The sequence below is a fragment of the Dermacentor albipictus genome, chromosome 1, assembly GCF_038994185.2.
Source record: "Dermacentor albipictus isolate Rhodes 1998 colony chromosome 1, USDA_Dalb.pri_finalv2, whole genome shotgun sequence".
Taxonomy (NCBI): domain Eukaryota; kingdom Metazoa; phylum Arthropoda; class Arachnida; order Ixodida; family Ixodidae; genus Dermacentor; species Dermacentor albipictus.
The window spans coordinates 457,371,887-457,391,769 of NC_091821.1; the positions used below are offsets into that span (position 1 = coordinate 457,371,887).

The 19,883-nt window shown below is 42.7% G+C and overlaps 2 long non-coding RNA genes across 2 annotated transcripts; one reads left to right on the forward strand and one right to left on the reverse strand.

Annotated features, from left to right (window-relative positions):
- Nucleotides 1–2,663: 2,663 nt before the first annotated feature.
- On the reverse strand, nt 2,664–18,510 carry LOC139054795 (uncharacterized). The gene is made up of 4 exons (XR_011511510.1): nt 18,329–18,510; nt 10,979–11,020; nt 8,216–8,420; nt 2,664–5,540 (listed from the first exon to the last, which is right to left on the reverse strand). It is a non-coding gene; the product is annotated as an uncharacterized lncRNA (long non-coding RNA).
- LOC139059335 (uncharacterized) lies at nt 12,422–14,022 on the forward strand. Its single transcript, XR_011514099.1, has 3 exons — nt 12,422–12,639; nt 13,456–13,567; nt 13,750–14,022. It is a non-coding gene; the product is annotated as an uncharacterized lncRNA (long non-coding RNA).
- Nucleotides 18,511–19,883: the final 1,373 nt, after the last annotated feature.

Consider the following 19,883-nt stretch of genomic DNA (forward strand, 5'->3'; position numbering starts at 1 on the left):
ATAATTACCTTTGATGTCACGTTGGTATGTTTCCTGTGAGACGGCAGGGATAAAATTTAAATACAGGGGTTTTGTATCGCAGGCCTCTGCCACCCTGGGCTCAAAAGCATGCTCCCAGATCGCCTGTAATAAACCATATTGTAAAACTGCTAGCAGTACTGTTATGCCACTTTTTTCAATTGTCAGAGTGGATGGACCTCCACAATATTAAGAGTGCTGAACTGATGCAGACAAAAACCATTTTTCTAGGTGAACTGTTTATTTGTAAACAAACAACTGTGTAAATGTACAACCATTTGTAGTTTGAGCACATCATAAACTTCTTAAAAACTATTGCACAGTACAAACTTCCTGCAGCTTGACACCATAACAAAACAGAATACTGAAGATGTAGTCTGTGTGGCCCTCAAGTAAAACACATTTCTCAAAAGAAATACATTTTTAAAAATAAATACCTAAATTAAATGTAGAAGCAGACTGACATGACTGTTAATAAGAGCACTAAAAAAAGGCACTTGCTTTCTCTATTTGGGAGCCAGTGGTACTATTACCATGGCACGATTTGCTTGAGCCCACAGCACTCAACTGAGACCTGATATGCAGGGTGGTTATCTTTAAGTTTCATGGAATTTATTAAAGACGGACTGTTGCAGCTAACATAATTCTAGATACAGAGTGCCAAACATTATTTGCATGAGAAATCAAGACACCATAGTCAGCTGATTAAGAAAAACTCAGTTCCTAATAAAGCTTTTCAAATTGTAGACGGTAATTTTACAAGGTGTATGCACTTAGAACGAACTTCCAGAATGACACCAGTAACGAGACACATGCCATCAAACTGGCTGTAGAAATGCACTGCTGTAGCACTTACTTTTTTTTAACAGAACGCACTGTTATGCATTGAAGCACAAAAGTAACCGGAATGCCCATGTATTTCTCACATTTATGGAAAAATTTCGCAACTGGTGTCATCCTGGAAATTAATTTCAAGTGAATATGTCTTTCAAAATCACTGGCTACAATTTGCAAACTGAAATATGTGCCGTGATGTGATAAGTGAATTAATAAATTTATGAGAATCAGTTTAATGTTTCCATTTCTTGTGCTAGTAATGTCCACCTCTGAATAATCCAGCTCAAGAAAAAAAATTATGCTACCTGGCACAGACAACTTAAAGATCTGTAAAACTGAAAAAAGGATCACTGTACAATCCTTATTTGTTGCTTGAATGGTATGTGCCAATTTCGGTAAACGTTACATACTTCTGAAACATGGCAATCACAATAAGTGATGCTGATGGGAGCAATTTATTATGCTGCATTGCTGTTGCATGATCCAGTTGTGTTTTCTGCCATGATAACGTTCCTGCGCAGGTCATTCCATATCAAGCGACTTATTCATATTAACTACTTCAGATTTTTATATGAAAAAAAAACAGCTATTAGTGATGTGCTGGAATCAAAGTTACTCCTTGTGAGAGTTCCATTACAATTTTATTCACTGCCACAAAAAAATAACGAAAGAATTCAGAAAAAGATATGGTTTCATGCAAACATGAAAGGCACATCATGCCATTACCAGAGATCTTTCGTTGCATTTTAAATTTAAGCCGACTTATACCTATTAATTTTACTCATGTATTTTAGAAAGCAATAAGTTATTTTTACAAAGTTATGTCAAATGCAGTTTTTATTGAACTCTGACAATGGCACAGATGCACTTGCAGGTGTGCGATTCCATGCCGAATCGACCAGCGTTTTTTTGACAGCACACATATAGCTGAAACATTACTATATGTTTACTAGAGTTCAAAACTCGTTACCCACTTTTATTTATTTTTGCCAGATATTTTGTAGCACTTTGGTGACAGTTTAGTTTTCCTGCTCAGCTGAGCTAGAGGACATCAATCAACATTCTTCTTCAAATGCACATTGTATTGATCGAGGCCTTCAAATGGTGTGCGTGGAAATACGGTGAAGTGATGCAACTGCCAAAATAGCCAATTTTTTAAATATTTGAATACTTCAATTGCTTTCGGCACCGGCAAAAATGAGTCAAATTGCAATTTTTTTTTTCGTAACGAAAATTCACAGGACAGAAATTAAATACAGAATGGTAGCCCAGGTGACATAGTATAGCAAAAAAATGTGAAGCTTTGAAGGTTCAGCTAATCGCCTGTAAAAAAAGACAAATTTTAATCTTCTGCAAGAAGCTTCATGTTGAAGGAAAAAACAGCTTTCATGGTTGGCCAAAAAGTATGTGATACATTATTGGATAGCTCTACATGTCTGCTATGCATGTGTGAAGTTAAAAAAGGCATTATTTTTAAATGCGAGAAATTCTTTTTTGAAATTTTGTCAGCACCGACTTTTCTCGGATGTGCGCACTGCTTGCCGGCTGGGAATGCAGACCACAAAGCTGGCTTCGTCTCCACACAGATGACAGAGAAGCGGTGTTAGTGTCTGCATTTTATTGCCAAGGGACACATGCTCTAACGCAACGAGGCTTGTGTTTGGTGTGGGCCAGGTAAACCATACAGCCATTACACATAAAATATCAATACGAGGTCTGTTAGAAAAGTATCCGACCTTTGGCTGAAAAAAAAAACTGGGATAACTGGAGCGTTGGAAACCTAATCACTCTCAAAGTCGTCTCCTTGGGACTCCAGCCACTTCTCCCAGCGGTGCTGCCATTGTTAGAAGCATTCCGAGAAGGCCTCTTTCCGAATGGAGTTTAGCTCAGCTGTCGTTGCAGCCATAATGTCTTCTCTTGTCTGCAAGTGTGCTTCTTTCAATGGCCTCTTGATTTTGGGAAATAGCCAGAAGCCGCAGGCGGCCATATAAGGAGAGTAAGGAGCCTGTCGAACTACAGGAGTCTGGTTTTTCGCCAAAAGAGTCTGAATCAAGTGCGAGAAAAGCATTGTCATGATGGATGCGCCAATTTCCTGTTGACAACTTTGGTATCTTGCGCCACACAGCATCACATAGGCCATGGAGGACATCCCTGTAGTAGTCTTTAGTGATTGTTTGACCCTGTGGTGCGTACCCATGGTGTACCACACTGCGGGAGTCAAAGAAAGCAGTCAGCAACACTCTAACGTTGATGCGCACTTAGCGGTCTTTGGTTGGTGACGTGGAATGCTTCCACTGTAATGACTGGGATTTGGTTTCCCGGTCATAAACATACATACAAGACTTGTCACCAGTGATTATGGTGTTCGTGAAGTTGAGGTCACTGTTTGTGGAATCCAGCATGTCTGTGAGACTTCAACACGAAGTTGCTTTTGCTCCACCATGAGCAGCTTGGGAACGAATTTCGGGGCAAATCTCTTCATGGCCAAATCTTCGGTGATAATGGAATGTGGATAAAATGTGCTGATGCCCACCTCTTCCACAATTTCTTGGATAGTCACACGACGGTCCCGCATCACCACAGGGTTCACTTAGGCAATGACCTGGTCATTTCGGGATATTGATGGCCGACTGGAGCGTGGCTCGCACTCCACCGATGCGTGGTCGTCTTTAAACTGGTTGTACCACTCCTTAATCTGTGTGCTGCTCATAGCGCAGTCACCGAAAGCAGTCTGAATCTTCCGAATGGTTTCCACGTGGCTGTCGCCCAGTTTCTGGCAAAATTTGACGCAGTAGCACTGCTCCAGTCGCTCCGCCATTTTCCTTGCAATAAAAAAACGACGAGAGCACCGTGTACTACCTCATTCAAATGCTGCGTCCCAGCAATTCACGCTATTGGCAGGCGGGAAAAAATTCGTGCACGCGCGAAAAGGTTCAAGGGTGGCTGATGAAAACGCGCTTGTTTCATATTCATCAGGTGTCTGCAAAAAAAAGTCAAATACTTTTCTAACAGACCTCGTACGTATTAATATGTGAGGGAATCCTGCAGTGTTAAAAGATATCTTTCATGCAGTTTACAAAAAGAAATATCGGCTATTATGTAGACAGTAAATCCAGGAAGAGCGCTGATATTGTTCATACAAAGCATTTTAAAGGGCATGTCGCACTGCAATGCAACACAGAGGGAGCAGGACACTTCGTGCCCTGCTCCCTGGAGCCCAATGATGATGCAAGTAGAAAACACCTTCATAATTAAGACTGAAAACCTACATAAGTGTGAACAAATTCTCGTGGTGTTTGCTACCACTGTTTCAGAGCCAGAACGTGTTCACCTATAAAAGTCATATTTGCCTTGTTCAGTCTGATGTGGTCAGACACCACTGGCGACCACTTTTTGCATTCATGTTAAAAAAATACAAGTTGAGACTGCAGCTGCAGCGCTTGACGTCACCTGCCTTCGCAATGATAAAAAAGGCAGTCAGTTTGTTGAGTAGGTTTTGTGGCTAATTATATTAACAATCTTTCCTTGCTAGCTGACATGGCTTCATATATTTATGCTATATTTATGCTGTATGTGTGATCCACAAATGAACATTAGAGAAAATAATTTATTGCACTTAAAGAATACCTTTTTGTTACTTGTCACATGCATAGCAGACATGTAGGGCTGTGTAACGATGGGCGACATACTTTTGTGCCAACCTCCAAAGCTGATTTTTTACCTTCAACACGAAGCTTCTTGCAAAAAATTGGAACTTTCAGTTTTTTTAGCTGATCAACTGAACCTACAAGGCTTGAAATATTTTGCAGCTATCCCAAGTCAACCAGTCTGATTTTATATTTATTTTGTGCCTTCTGTATTTCCCTACATTAGAAGAAAATTCAAACTTTGCAAATTTTGGCAGTCACACCACTTGTCTCTTGACATGAACATCACCTGAATATCTGGATCATACAATTTCCCTTTCAAAAGAAACGTGTATCAGTGCCTTCTAGCTTAGCTGGGCAAGAACAATAAATTTTTGCCAAAATTCAAAAAAATTTTTGCGAAGGAAAATAAATGGGGAGCAAGAGTTCGGAGTTTCAACTATATCTGTGATGGTCAAAAAAACGCTGGTTGGTTGCCCTGGAATGACTCAAGTGTATGTATGAAAGCAAATTTTCTCAAAAATTTTCTTATTGCACCTACTCAAAATCAAGCAAACTTGAAATGCTTTGCCATAGTGGAACAGTTCTTGACAAAATTGGGTGGTTTGGCATGAAATGACTTAAGATACTTAAAAAATATATTAATAAGGAAACACTATCCTTACTGGAACCATATCAAAAACTAACATAAAGATGTAGTGAACTATAACAAAGCACAGCACTTGTATTCTGGATTAAGCAATCCAATGTGGGCTTCTCAGGAGACTTGCATAATTAGCATAAATAAAATTAACATAAAAATGTCAAGGCATAGAAAGGCACAACATTTGTATGCTCATTGGAGAAATCCAAATTGAGCCCTTCAGGAGACTAACATAAAACATAAAAATGTCGAGAGTTACAAAAGCACAACACTTGTGTTTTGGTTTGAGCTGTCCAACTTGGGCTCTTGAGAGGCTATTGGTCCCATGCGAGAAGCGAGGCCAGAGTTCTTTACATAGGGCATGTTGGTACCAGGAAACTTGTGACACGTGAAGCCTGCAACAACAAGAAGCCAGAACAAGTTTTAAAAAGCAACTTCTACATGCAAAAGAATGGCATGCAATATGCCCTTGTTATAATGAAATTGATTTATGTATTTGTGTAGCTTAATTCCAACTTTCCACGGGTACAGCTTTGCAGCATGACCATTTAAATTGATTCTGTGTGGCACGGGACTCCACTAAGTGTCAAATGCAGGAAAGGGCAAAGAGGAACAAAACACTGTAGCAAAATATCTTTACGAATATCCTCAATGTCGAAGATGTGAACTTTGCTTGCTGAGAAACAAAATGGTGAAAAAAATTCATGTTGTTCATAAATAAACCTGAACTGACAATTAAATTATTTCTTGTAACTTTCATAATTAAAATGTGCAGCATTTAACTGTGCTTTTCCATGCTCCAAATACAATACTGTCATGTCACTACAATTGAGTGTAGCTTCATTTGAAGTTAGGTTTCCTGAGTTCACATGCAATCGGAATGTACTTCTCACCTTACAATGACTTAGGACTTTCTACATTAAAGAAGACACTGCTTACAGCAAAGTATGTTTTCTGCCTCAACGATTGAATTACTGTTATAATGAGGATTCCATGTAGTTGTGCACCAAGCTGCTTAGCATGAAACATGCAGAATGTGACAGATACGAAGAAATGCTGTCTTTTAAGAGCCATATGCCATAGGACTGACTTCTTTAACCCTTTTAGGGTTTACTGCCGTACATCTGTGGCTGTGACGGAACGTTCTGAAAAAATTTGCCAAAGTGTTGCCTAGCATCCCACTGGAGGTGCTGCAACCTTCTGAGGCTTCTAGAAAATATTCTTAAAGTGCTGTCGCTCCATGGGTTTCTCCAAAACTGATTTTCACTTAGCTCCTTGGTGTCTGTCATTGCAGTAATTTGGGAGTGTTGCCACAAGTTTTTGTAAGTTTCATTACACAAAAAAATTATGCTGCTTTATCCTCCATAAAAAAATAAAACATCTAAAACTGCAAATACTGAAATGGTATTGCCACTTCATCGTTATTTAAAAATATTATTTACCACTTCATTTTCTCGGAACGTCACTCTGAAGAACTTAAATCTGCAATAAAAATATTAAGAGTGCACGAAAAGTGATTTTTGAGGCTGAACCGAATAATGCTAGAAGCAAATCAAATAATGGATAGCTTCTGAATAATGAACAGCTGATATCACAATTAATGTAAGATGAGGCTCACAACCTAGTATTATTAATGTTTGCAAGTTTCTGTCATTGTTATGTTATGAAGAGCTGTTTATTAAAAGCACAAATGGAGCAGCAAAAGGTTTCTTCACATGCACAGGACTCTTCAGTAAAAATAAATGACTGCTGTACAGCCTCTAAAGTACAGCTACTTAAGTAATGTAGCCTGGTCTGCTATTCTTACAAGTTCTTACGTTTTATGTCTATACTATGTTATTGGACGTGAAAATTTACCATACTTTGGCTCAAATTTCATGTTTTATTGGTGTTTCGAAATATTAGAATACTCACATTTACAAATAGTGACCATTCAAAGACTAAATTGAATAGGACACTATTCAATTCGAAAGTTTTGAGCATTTGCAAACCACAAAAAATATTAACTCCTAAATTAGAGAGGCATATTTCTCCCCAAAATGTGACCCTCAACGGGCTAAACAAGAGCGACAGAAAAGCCCATTCATCTTTTTGATTATTTTAAGCCCATAATCTACTTGGCAATGGTTCATAATAACCCTGTTAACAGGTAGGTGAAGTAAGGAAGCAGGAATCAATTCTAACAATTTCAGAATGGGAGTAGTGGACATGTCTGATGGACTGTAAGAAGCTTTATACATTAGGCCCCAAGAGCCTATTTTCAATTTATTGAAGTATATGGGGAAAAGCCACATAAATATTTTTTTTCATATCTTAGAATACAAAGTGATAAAGTGTGCGTTAATAAATACGAGTCATAGGTTAAGTGCTTAGAATGAGTAAGCGCCCACTAAACGTAGTACTGTTGACAGCAATGCTTGCAACTCTGTCCATGTTGTTTCTTTGATTGAAACAACCAAAAGAAAATTGCCACACCACTCAGGTTCCCTCTGCTAAAAGGCTGCTGTCTGGCATCACATGGACCTCCTTCAATATAGGAGCAACCTTAATTCGATGTGGTCTGTTAAAATTGGTGAATCTACTGTTTCACATCTCAGAACCTGGAGAGCTGTTTTTATTTCTGCAATTTGGTGAACGTGCTCCTGCTCGAGCTGAGCAGTAACCACACTTGAGCATAGCTTCTCCGCAATTCGTGTATTAGAATAACACTTTCAGGCTAATTAAACATGTCGTCCATGCCAATAGATTTGGAGCGTGCTTCACAGACAACTATTCCTTGCAATGACAGCCATGTAGCACTGCTAATGCGCCAATGCAGCTCATGTTATGTGGTGGAGCCACTAAAAACTTTCAGCAGTGAAGGCAGCTTTCAAATTTTAGAAGCATTTGTGTATGGCGGCATTACGCACTTATGATCATATGAACAGTCATTCCAAATAGTAGGCTATCGTAGCACACAACTGCAGACACGGGCTACTTGAAAGTCGTTTGTTGTGCCAATGGCAAGTTCATAATTTTAGAAAAAAATGTGAATGTAAAAATGCAACCAGAAAGGATATATGGTACTTGCCTATAACAGCACTGTCCCTGGTGGGGTCAAGAGCCCTTTTTGCCCCTTGGTGTTATTTCCAAAGGCCAAATGGCCCATGAGCTCCTCCTCTGTGAACACATGGTGAAGCAAGGCCCTTGCAAACTTTCCTGGTCCACCATGGCAGGCCATGGTAAGCTGTGCCAGGATAACCTTCTCAATGTGCACTCCTTCAACCTATGTGAACCTGCACGTTTAAGTAAATGTTAGCAAAACAGTTTTAAGCCTTTCAAGCACATTCACACAACAGCCCTACTGCAAATAAATTAAAAAAGTACCTGTTGCAAATCTAGAATGCTAAACTGGACTTCTTACAAGCTTCTTATGCTGTCCGGATGCCACATTTCAGAAGAACAATCCAGCACAAACAAGAATAATAAACCAAAGTATCCAAACATCTAGTACTTGAAAAAGGGGAGTACCAGCGAAACACAAATGACACGCATACAAGGAAACGGCATTAGACACGGACTCCTTGTCTAACGCCTCTTCCGTGTGTGCGCGTCCTTTGTTTTGCTGGTACCCCCCTTTTTCAAGTTCATCATGCACCAACTGGCCCAAGTGCTTGAGCAATGCACATCTAGTACTATTTATTGTTATTACCATTCTTAGGATACTTCATATTTTCAGGTCTCTATTTTCCCATCCATTTGTGTCAATAGGTAGCCCATGGTCTAATGGGGAGATTGGGCTGCTATGTTGAGGGAAGAGTTCAAAATCAACCGTCAGAACAGCTTGGGTGACTGGGTATGCGACCCTGGGCATATGCCACTTTTCAATGAATCTCTTTCCCGCTATCTTGGGCAACTGCTGCTGCTTGTGTTGGCAAGCAGCATTAGGAGCTCGAAGAGGGACATGATTGTCGATCATTACTAAGATTACTACACATCATGTTCACTTGCTGTGCTCCAGATGTAATGTGTGAGGATTCCACTCCACTGTATGAAATGTACATAAGTTGCAAGGACAGTATGTGCCAACCACCACCTCAATTAAATTAATCGACTCACAAAGCACAGGCTGCACAAGATCACGGAGTGAACTCAGAAGTTTGTGGACAGTCAGTTGATGCCCATGTCAGGGACTTCTAGGGAGACTCGGTCATTTCCTCGATGTGCATCATCGTGCCGTCACACATTGTATTACAATTCTGTCTGTCTTGTTGTACCACCGTTCTAATAGTCATCACGTATCACCACAATTCAATATATAAATAGACACTTATATCTACTGTTTATTTAATCTTTATGGAGAATACTTTGAGCATGAGTTTTTGCAGAGATCATGAATTCTACAGCTTAAAGGAGCACTAAAGAAATATAAATTAATTAAATTCTGGCATTTTAAGTGCCAAAATGACAATCTGATGTTTAGGCACGCCATAGTGGGGAACTCTGGACTAATTTTTACTAAATTAGGCTGCAAGGTACCTGGGCAGTTTTGTATTTACCCTCCATCAAAATGCGGTTGTTTGATCCTGTGACCTCGTGCTTAGCGGAGCTGTGCCAACACCCCTAAGCAACTACGGCATGAAAGCACTATAGAGAAAAATTATTTTAGATGTGTCTGTACATGACCTTCCTACAATTCAAGAGATTCACTCATACCGTGACAAGAGGCCGAGTAAACTGTAAAAGCAGCAAGAGGAAAGATTGGTGGCAGTGCTGCCTTGAAGTTACCACACCCGCTTGCTGTGACGTCATGGATTTAGATGTCTGTTCAGGTGTAGCAATTTTTTTTACAAATAAAGATGTTCTTCATCATATTCCAAAAACCCAAATAAAAAGCGTCAGGAACATTTACAGAACCAATACAACCAAAGTATGAAAAAATACTTGGAATCCATGATGTGACAATGAGGTGTCAGCACGAAGATTTTGGGGCGATACTCAGAAAATTAAACTTTGAGCTTTATTTTCTCTAATAATCAAGCAACTACCAAGAAATTTACAGAAGTAGTTATTTAAGACGATGCTTTATTTAAAATTCATTTAGGGTGTCATTAGTGTCCCCTTAATACAAAACAAGGAATGCACTTGGCTGCGTAATAGGTTAACATGCATCACTGGTTCTCATTACGGTAGGATTATCAGTATAGCAAAGGGCATGCACTGGCTGCTCCAGAGGGGAGCCCTTCCACTTCCCCTCAACCTTCCAATTTCCAATTTATGAGCAGTGATGCAATTTCTGTATCTTAACAAGACATAATGCCAAGATAGAGCATGTGGTGACCGGCACTTCGCACCATCCAGCTCGGCATCAATCTTTTTGGAATTTGGCCCTTGAAATGCAGAAAGCCCCGATCATTGCTCGTTCTTCAGCCAACTTTCTCGAAGGGTGCTGCTGTTCTGGTTTGATACATCTAGCAGTGCACTGCTGTATGACATAGGCCATTATACCTTCGTTCTGGTAAAACTATAAAGATGTTCACTCATGTAGACCACTAATGTCCACACTAAGTTTCATATCAGGCATATACACTGAAAAAGACACATTCTGCGTTTAATATGTTCACAAGTGACACTGAATTCACCCCCAGTCCCGGTGCAGTTGTTAAGTCTTTCAGCTGAGTGCTTAAAGGCACCATGTCTCCTAAAGAAGGCACTCTGCACCAATTGATCACTGGAGCAAATGCCTTGCAGTTGCATCAGCAATGTTTTTTTTCCTGCTTCCTGCAATACATTTTCACGGCATCACTGTATTTGATCATGGTGACGCTACAGAATGGATGACCAAAGAATTCACCTTTAGCGTGCCAGCTGGGGCGTCTCCCAGCTCACTTTGAATCTGAAAAAAGATGTCAGTATTAAAACGTGAAGCCACGATGCGGCAAAAGCGACAATCAAAAGAGCTACATGGACCATTAGGCTGACATAAATGGACGGATACAAATGACTAGTCATCGAATACACGAAAGTGTGGCTGCTCTTGCCAATGGCAGTGTGAGCTTGTCAAATAATTTATTTCACATTCCTCTACTTATATTAAAAATTATTTCCACGCATCTACTTAACTGTTATGGCCACATATTAAAGGCAGCTCCTTCATATAAGGCCCCAGTGTTACATTCTTTTACTCCCCGTCTACCTGATGCTACTGAAGTTTTGCTTACACTCAAAGAAAGAATTTCACAGACCTGCTCTTTCGACAAAAAACATTATTCCAAGTTTGTGGCAAAGCGTCGTCATTTAGTTCACAACGATGCGCTCCCCTTTCAATCTGCTCACTGTGTAGTGCTCGGATTCAAAGCAAAAATGGCTTTTCGACATAACTAGCTACTTCTATGGTCACAAGAAACAATGCTAATTATTGATGTTTATGTTGCCGATAACATATACATGCCGCCTCGAAACACAGTGGGACGACAAGGCATATATGCCAGGCATTTATCTCGTTCCTTTACTGATTTTAAAACTTTGTTACATCAATCAGTTACTAAAGTGCGAAAAGCTGAAATTTCACGCTGTTATATTTCTTTAATGTTCTATCCCAGTAAAGTAGGACCTGGAGTGCCATGAAATCTGCCTTTCCGTGAATGCAGAGCACCTACGCGAAGCCGTTTGGGCGAAGCACTCGATGGCACCGAACGGAGAAGATAAAAAAAGAAAGTTGAATGCGCGCTAACAGGTGGAAAACAAAACACACGCGGTTGGCAAGGCGTATAACTCGGTGATTTCGCAGCACTCTGTGGCATCACCCCTATTGTATGTCACGTATGGCATAGAATCGCGTGTACACACTTGAAATTTTTTATTATTGCGAGACAGCCTCCTCTGTGTTTTCCGGTCGCGCGAACGTCGGCCGCACGGCGTGGCATATAGTGGCGTCAGGCCCCGTACACTCTCAAGTTCAACTAATGGCCACAGAGGGCGAAAAAATCGACCGCGCGCCGCTGCTAACAAAGCCGACCTAGTAGTATCACCTCGGGATTCGTTCGTTAGTTCCAACATTTCCCGGTAGAGGCGTCGTAATAAGCGCAATTTTATCTTACAAACTTTCTCTTACAATTACCGAAGCATTTTCTTTTACATAAAAACAGGGCAAAATTATCATTGCTAATTAGATATTGTACTCTTTGTTAGTAAGTTTATTGTTTCTTTGCCATTATGAACGCAAATAGCGTTCAGCATCATCGATCTTTCACGTGACCTCTGGCCTGGATTTAAAATTTTTACCGGTATTTCCGAGTGCACGGCGGCACGGATTCATTCGTTCGTACACTCAAGACTGGTTGCTTCTTTGTTTCTAAAACTAGTTTCTTGCGCTTCTATGTAACTTGGGGTGAAGTTACGTGTTTGCAAGCGGACATGTAAGCCCGGCAGTTGGGTTTCGGTCGTGAGCCATTCGGAACAGGTCTGCATCGAAACGGGAGCTGGATTTTGCTGCGGCTGACAACGGCAATAACGGTGAGTCGTTTAACACCGCTGCTTCAATCGTTATATAATATCTGTCTCATTACCTTCCAGGCGGGCACAAGTTAACGAACTAGATCCTGCATTACATATGGGCAGTGAGGATCTCAGTTGCTGTTTCCTAAATAAACCTTTACTTGCGAGGCTGTCGTTTGGTTAAGAGCGATATCGGAACGCGCGTCTCATTTTTCATGTTATTGTAGCCGTGGTTGTAGGTGACTGAGTAGCCTTATCAATATACAGATTAAACTTTTTTTCGAGTCGGCCGGCAACGTCTTTCGTCCACAAAACCGAATAATCCTTTGGTAAAATGAAGTGAAAGTACAGAATTTAATGTATTAAACAGTTGCAAGCATGATACCCATATTTCGTACTTGTTGGTTCCAAATGTTCTTGCTGTTCAGATTGGTTTACCGTAGGGCATTTATTTTTGCAGTAGTGAAGCGGTGCATCACGTTCGTGGAGAAAAATAATGCATCAGTTCTAATAGCTTCATGACTTTCATGCATTTGCTTGAGTAACTAGCAGTGTGATCACTTCTAGAGCATAAATGAACCCACAAATGTTCTCATTTGTGATCTTAATAGTACTTGCGCTGTTGACATGCATTGTAGTTAGGCAGACATCAATTTTATGGGCAATAGCAATATTTATTTAACATGCTGCTTAAGCACCCTAGAATAGACAGTGTACATTTGCATGTGTTCTGTAGTCGCAAATCATTACAACATATATGTCACACCTTTTTGCATTTCATATTGCAAAACTTTGCTTTTTCAATTTCTGATTCAGTCAAAATTTCTGTTCCAGACATGCAGTAATGAGGACGGCACCAGTATAAAGCAACACACTCCACGCACTAAACAGAAGCTGCTGCCTGCTACGACAAGGTCATTGTGTGGACATTGGCTACTACTACAAGGTAAACAACATATGGTTCAGAAATAAATATGTTTGATCTATGCTGTATTGGCTTGCCGTTTGCAGCAGATATGAATGTTTGTTCATATATATGGTTCAGTATAATTGGTTCGAACATATAAAACCCGCATAAATTTGGCTAATCTGTGCTATATCTCACGTGTCACCGTTTTGCCCCAACAGAGTCTATGCCAAGCACATCTTGGTCATCACAGGAGCTCCTATCTGCACCAACAGGAAGGGGCTGGAGCCGAATTTGCAAGGCTTTTACACCAAGAACAAAGAAGCACATGCACAAGAATATGGATGAGATATCAAGTCTGCAAAGGACTGTGTTAAGACTGCAAAGAGCTTCAGCCACCATTCCACCAGCACGGACATTTGGCTGAGTCATCCAAGTAACTCAAAAAGGACTTTCTAGAAATTCTTCGTCTTCAGATGCACCTGCAACATCTGACCAAGCACGGACGACGCTGGCCAAAAGATTGAGTTTCATCAGTTCGTCCTTAATCAGCTTCCAAGCCATGTTAATTCCGTTTGTGCGAAGTGTAATTTTTCTTCTATAAATGCAAGCTTTCTCATTGCCCATTTTTGTTAGAGGTTATTCATCCTCATCCAAATATAAAGGTCAACCTTTATATTTGGATATTTCGCTGATACTTAATACCAGTCACTGTCTAGCAGCCTAACATATCTGTAGCAGTATCTTCTAGTGTATGTTGTCATGCGCAATTACTCTCCTGAAATAGCTGATGCAGCATCGGCATGCGTCTTGCATTAACCTATGCACATGTGCTATGCACCATTTTACTTTTCTTGGTGTTTTTAGCCTTCAATGCTTGCAGAGCAGAGTGGCTTCTCTCTTGAATGCAAGCTTTCTCATTTTCCATATTCCTAGTCTCGTTGATGATTGCTCCTCTTCCTTGATAGCCTGGGTCTTTGTGCAAGCTACAGTGAAGTGATTGATTGCAGAATCTGGTTTTGCTGCCACACTTGGTTGTGGTAACTGTGTTACAGATGTGGGGGCCTGGTCAGTTGCATTGGTAAGCAGTCCCTCGAGGTAAGCATTTGCTCCTGCAGTCCGCAAAGCGACATAGACTCCCAGTATACACACACCGTAACTGGCGCGCCCCGTTCGTTCTGGCCTGCTGCAGCCATGGGCAAATTGTGCTTGTGGCCTACCTCGGCCATGATTTGCTCAAAACGGAGACCAGCATATGTGCTTACATGGTTCGAAGTGTATGAAGTTGATAGCCGTATGGGTGGAAAGGCCCGCAAGAATGGCTGCCGAAGGTGATGCCCACAAAAGCGACTTGTCCACATTGCCACAAAGTGGGACACAAAGTGTGAGCCACACATAGCGGCCCCCGAAAGAAAATAAATGTGCAGGTTGGAAAGGAGTTAACGCTAAAATGCCGGGTAGTCCATGTCGCTGTGTTGGTTGCGGCAGCAGATGCCTGCGTCACCTGATTGCTTCGCAATGGAAGTTGCTCATCTTCAACGGCAACTGTTGGTTCAAACAGGTGCAAGGCTCTGTCCAATCTGTTTGTACCGCAGGTTGTCGCTCGTTACCAGACCACCACATGTGACAAAGGCAAGCATTATGCCTGTAAGATGGTTCGTAGCCAATGTATAATGTATTGTCAACCTCAAGCGGTGACTGATTGCCGTTTAATTTTGCTGTTATGTCACTTGGTTACGGTCGCAGTTTTATGTTTTTCGAATATTGCTGCCTGGTCGGTTGCACTGGGAAGCAGCCTCTCGAAGTAAGAATTTGATCCTGCAGTCTGCACAGCGACATAGACTCCCAATTTACGCACACCGTGATTCGTGCTCCCCGTTCACCCTTTCCTGCTGCAGCCATGGGCAAATTGTGCCTCTGGCCTTTCTCGGCCGCGATTAGGCATGAACGGAGACCAGCATAAGTGCTTACATGGTCGGACGTGTATGAAGTTGGGTGGAAAGGCCCCCAAAAGTGGCCGATGAAGGTGATGCCCACGAAAGCGACTTGTCCATATTGAGACAATGTGGGACACCAAGTGTGAGCCACACATTAGCGGCCTCCAAAAGAAAAGAAACATGCAGGCTGGAAAGGAGTCAATGCTAAAATGATGGGTAGTCCATGTCGCTGTGTAGGCTGCGGCAGCAGATGCCTGCGTCACCCGACTGCTTTGCACTGCAAGTTGCTCATCTTTAACAGCGACTGTCGCCGCAAACAGGTGGGACACTCTGTCCAATCTGTTTCTGCTGCTGGTTGTTGCTCGTTAGTAGACCACCACGTGCGACGAAGTCGGGCACTACGCCTGTAGGTAGGCAGCTCAATGTACCCTAAGAGACCCGTGTATGTGAATGCTCACTGTTGCCATATGGTTCGTCGCCAATGTATGATGTATTGTCTGAACCTCATGCGGTGACTGATTGCTGTTTAATTTTGCTGTTATGTCACTTGATTATGGTCGCAGTGTTATGTTTTTCGAATATTGCGGCCTGGTCGGTTGAACTGGGAAGCAGCCTCTCGAAGTAAGAATTTGATCCTGCAGTCTGCACAGCGACATAGACTCCCAATTTACGCACACCGTGATTCGTGCTCCCCGTTCACCCTTTCCTGCTGCAGCCATGGGCAAATTGTGCCTCTGGCCTTTCTCGGCCGCGATTAGGCATGAACGGAGACCAGCATAAGTGCTTACATGGTCGGGCGTGTATGAAGTTGGGTGGAAAGGCCCGCAAAAGTGGCTGATGAAGGTGATGCCCACGAAAGCGACTTGTCCATATTGAGACAATGTGGGACACCAAGTGTGAGCCACACATTAGCGGCCTCCAAAAGAAAGAAACATGCAGGCTGGAAAGGTGTCAATGCTAAAATGATGGGTAGTCCATGTCACTGTGTAGGCTGCGGCAGCAGATGCCTGCGTCACCCGACTGCTTTGCACTGCAAATTGCTCATCTTTAACAGCGACTGTCGCCGCAAACAGGTGGGACACTCTGTCCAATCTGTTTCTGCTGCTGGTTGTTGCTCGTTAGTAGACCACCACGTGCGACGAAGTCGGGCACTACGCCTGTAGGTAGGCAGCTCAATGTACCCTAAGAGACCCGTGTATGTGAATGCTCACTGTTGCCATATAGTTCGTCGCCAATGTATAACGTATTGTCTGAACCTCATGCGGTGACTGATTGCTGTTTAATTTTGCTGTTATGTCACTTGGTTATGGTCGCAGTGTTATGTTTTTAGAATATTGCGGCCTGGTCGGTTGCACTGGGAAGCAGTCTCTCGAAGTAAGCATTCGCTCCTGCAGCCTGCACAGCGACATAGACTCCCAATTTTCATGCACCGTGATTCGTGCTCCCCGTTCGCGCTTTCCTGCTGCAGCAATGGGCATATTGTGCCTCTGGCCTTTCTCGGCCGCGATTAGGCATGAACGGAGACCAGCATACGTGCTTACATAGTCCGATGCGTATGAAGTTGATAGCTACATGGGTGGAAAGGCCCGCAAAAGTAGCTGATGGAGGCGATGCCCACGAAAGCGACTTGTCCATAGCGAGACAATGTGAGACACCAAGTGTGAGCCACATTAGCGGCCCCCGAAAGAAAAGAAACGTGCAGGTTGGAAAGGAGTGAACGGCTAAAATCTGGGGTAGCCCATGTCGCTGTGTAGGCTGCGGCAGCAGATGCCTGCGTCTCCCGATTGCTTCGCAATGCAATTTGGGCATTTTTAACGGCGACTGTCGCTGCAAATAAGTGGCACACTCTGTCCAATATGTTTCCGCTGCTGGTTCTTGCTCGTTAACCTGACCACCACGTGCGACGACGACGGTGAGCCGTTTACGAGCTCGCGTCAATGATTCCAGCGTATCTCGACATGCAAATTTTATTTCTGCTATTGCACGAGGATGTACACTGCTTGTCTTCTGCCAATAAAGTCGCGCGTTCTGTTCACTCACTTGTGGCTTGTTTGTATGGGCGTCAGTAGAGGCTCTTGGCAATTAGAACGCACCAGCTAAGCGGCAGCGAAGGCATTGAGGCATGCCGCATAGCCTGCAGGGCAAGCACGGCACGTACCAGCGTACGCGACCGGCAAAAAACGGCCATATTGAATTTTGCGCTAAAAAAAAGTTTGCACTTCCGCTTCCGGATTGAGCAACGTCATCTGGCGTCCCCGAAAGTTAGTTCCATGCGCTGCCGCTGCTTATTTTCGAACCACTGCCAAAGGTACAGTTTCCCTTCTCTAAAGTTGTTCTTTATTCTATGGTGGCGTTGAAGCACCGCGGTGTCACTCGATCCTGAAGGGAACAGCGCAACAGAATACATTTTCGCTGATCCCACCGCCACCCCCACCCCCCCTTTGTTGCTACAGCTCACTCACACGCCTTGTACTAGCGTGGCGCAAACGAAATATCTTCGATTACAGTACAGATCGGATGCTTTCAGGTCGCATTGTTATGCGCTCATTAATAAGGCTAACTCAATCGGTGCTCGAACACCGTATCAGAAATCATGGCGTACAACAGCCCTGTTTTAGCTGGCACCACATAGCTGCCTTACGTCACCACAAGCGGAGAGTAAAGTTAAACCAGAACAAAGCTCCACGTTATATATCACAAATCTAGTGCTGTACAACCAATTCTCGCAACGGAAGGATAGTGCTAGGAATGAAAACTAGAAAAGAGGCCCGTGGAAAACACGCACAGGCGCTGAACTCATTTCCGGGCTCCCGTACACCGCTTCGCAATGGACGAACAAGGGGAATTCGAAACATCAACTCACCTTTGATGACGCTGAGTCGGAGGCGATCATGGCGATCTTCGAGGCAACAAGCCCATAAAAAGCGAGCAACACGCAGGAATATTCCAAAGATGTCACAGCGAAGCACACAAAGAACGCAGAAAAGCAGGAAGCTTTCAAGCGAACAGCGTACACGAACTCGCCGGAATGCTCCAAGCATCAACACCGCAAACGCGCAATCATACATGTACACTCATACAAATACACGCTTATATTATCATAAATTGTGCTATTTGATAACAAATTCTGTGATTTCATGTTATTACAGAACAATTGTTGCGCTTTGCATGTGTATGAAAGTTTTTTGCTTCACTTCTTTGATGAACTACTTTCTTTGGCGCAGTAACGCGGTGCACCGGCCGGAGCTAATGGACTGTGCGGGAAAAGGCGCCAAATTCAAACGTCGCAAACGCCGTGCTAATTTGTGCGCGCACAGTTTTCGTCGTTCGGATTTAAAAAAAAAAGTAATGCGTGCCGCAACCATGCGAACTGAACTATTGACCAGAAAAGTACAGAAACGTCGCTGTTTGTGCTTCTTATTTCGACGTCACAGCAAACTGCAGGCGGTCTGTCGTCCCATTCTTTTAAACATTTGTGTGTGTGCTTCTGCGCTGTGCGATTTGTCACCGAGAACGTATAGCAGCGCAGATTCTGCTTGGTGGCCGAGCAGATTCCCAACACATTCGCCAGCACCCCGTCTACGTCACAGAAAAGAATGTGGCCTCCATGTGAAATATGAGCACGATGACATACATATCAGCCAAGCTTTTCGTTTCGTTCTGTGCGTGCTAACGGGTAACATCTAAGCGATACGCACTCTGTAAAAACGATGTTCACTCCTTTATCCGCCGCACCCGCCGTGGTGGCATAGTGGCCTGAGGTGTTGCGCTAATAACCCGAGTGCTTGGGATCTAATGCCGGTCGGGGCGGCTGCATTTCGATGGAGCTGAAATGCAAGAACGTCCGTGTACTGTGCGTTCGGTGCAGGTTAAAGGACCCCAGATGGTGAAAATAAATATGGAGTTCCTTACTACGGTGCGGCTCATAATCAAAGCGTGGATCTGGCACGTCAAACCCCAGACTTGAATTTTGTTAACGTTCTCCGCCACCTTCACCATATTTAATATGGAGGCATGCAATGCCGTTTCCTAACACACAGCCAGGGCACTGCCCCCTTATAATGGACGCCGATGGAAATGCAGGATGCGTCCAATCATCGGTTGTTTGTCACTGCTAGTAGAGACGTGTGTCTTCTCAAACTGCGTATATATATATATATATATATATATATATATATATATATATATATGCAGGGTGTTTCTTCCTGCTAACTTTAGGCCGAGTGTAAACTCTATGCATTCTATGACGACGCGACTAAATGCATGTTGCTCCCTTTGGTATGTAGCGTGTCGCGCTATTTCTGTGTTTTGCTTAATTAGCTAATTAGTCAAGGATAATTAACCAACTTCTGAAGCAAGGAAGTTAGGAAAAAAATTCCAATTAGCAAGTTGCAGAGCAGTTGGCAACAAGTACGAAT